The 1,336-nt window shown below is 45.7% G+C and overlaps 1 long non-coding RNA gene across 1 annotated transcript in view; it reads right to left on the reverse strand.

Moving 5' to 3' along the window:
• Positions 1–207: 207 nt before the first annotated feature.
• LOC118020289 overlaps positions 208–1,336 on the reverse strand; it is a 2,457-nt gene continuing 1,328 nt past the window's right edge. Inside the window, exon 3 of the long non-coding RNA XR_004681846.1 lies at positions 208–1,106. This is a non-coding gene — a long non-coding RNA (uncharacterized LOC118020289). The remainder of the gene's footprint in view (positions 1,107–1,336) is intronic.

Raw genomic sequence — 1,336 nt, forward strand, 5'->3', positions numbered from 1 at the left:
AAAATAATAACCGTCATTTGAATAAGTGTTCACCATGTGCCAGGCACTGTGCTAAGAGCTTTACTAATATCATGCCTTTTCTGGTATAGATGTTCATTTTACCAGAGAAGGCACCGAGCCTCACAAAGGGAGGGTACTTGCCAAAGGTGTCACACCTGGTATGTATGTGGCAGAAAAATTTGAAGTCACAAATTTTTCATCATAATGCTCAGATGTCTACAGCCTGGAAGAGCCACCCTTCTCTACTCACACGGATCACGGATGCCCCAGGAGCTTGGGGGAGAGGCTGCTGGTTCTGTGGACAGACCCCTGCAAGAATGAGTTCTGTGTGGGCTTCTGAGGATTCGAACCACTGCTGGATGCTCCTGACCATCTTCTCTGTCTCCTCCCCCGGCTCCCCAGCCCCCGACCTGAGTGATCCTACACAGCACAGAACAGAGGCCGTTTTTACTGTGGAGCGAGGGAGCGAAGGACAGGCCTTTCGTCCACAGGGCACCTGGAAACAATTTCTAGAAAAGCAACATAGTACAGAGTTGAGAGGCTGGACTCCAGCTTGACACTCCTCTGCTTCCTGACCTTGGCCAGGCTAGTAAGGATTAAATGAGTTAATTCACGTCATATAAAGCACCGAGAAAGGGGCCAGCACGCTATCAACAGTCTCCCAGGGTCCAGCCATCATTATGACTATTTTGGCTAAAATCGGTACCAGTGGAAGCCAACCAGCTGGAGAGGACGGAGTTCTGGCCCCTCTTCCTTCTTTTTATACATAATAAAAATAAAACTTCCTTTTAAATAGGAAGTGATACATTATCAACTGGTAGAAAGTGTAAAAATTCAGATTAAAAAAAAAGTCACCTACAATCCCACTCTCCAAAGATCATCTTTCTATTCTTCTTTTTAACGAGCATCATGGTGATCTGGGTGCTGTTTGTTTTCTTCCCCAGAGGGATCTGTGGTCCTCCCAGCCCCATCAGCCTCTGAGTCAGCCTGGTCCCAAACAGTCACTTGAGCCTCCAGCTTTCCTCACGGTGGGGGCGGAGTTTCAGAGACAAGAGAAAGAGGCTGAGGAGCAGGTGGGCAAGTGCCTCCAGCTCATCCTCGGCCACCTGGAGAATTTTATGAACAAAGTGTTTCTGTGACTTTTTTTTTCTTTTCCGTGATTTTTAAAAGGCAAATCAGAACCGCCACCCCTGCTTACAATCTTTCAAAAGCTTCTTGTTGCACTTAGCCAAAGGCCAAGATCTCCAATGCCGAGACCTGGTGGCCTGAGTCTGAATCCTGAATACAAATTATTTATTTATTTATTTATTTATTTATTTATTTATTTATTTATTTA

This window comes from Mirounga leonina, unplaced genomic scaffold, assembly GCF_011800145.1.
Source record: "Mirounga leonina isolate KUSES-001 unplaced genomic scaffold, KU_Mleo_1.0 Mir_173, whole genome shotgun sequence".
NCBI classification, from domain to species: domain Eukaryota; kingdom Metazoa; phylum Chordata; class Mammalia; order Carnivora; family Phocidae; genus Mirounga; species Mirounga leonina.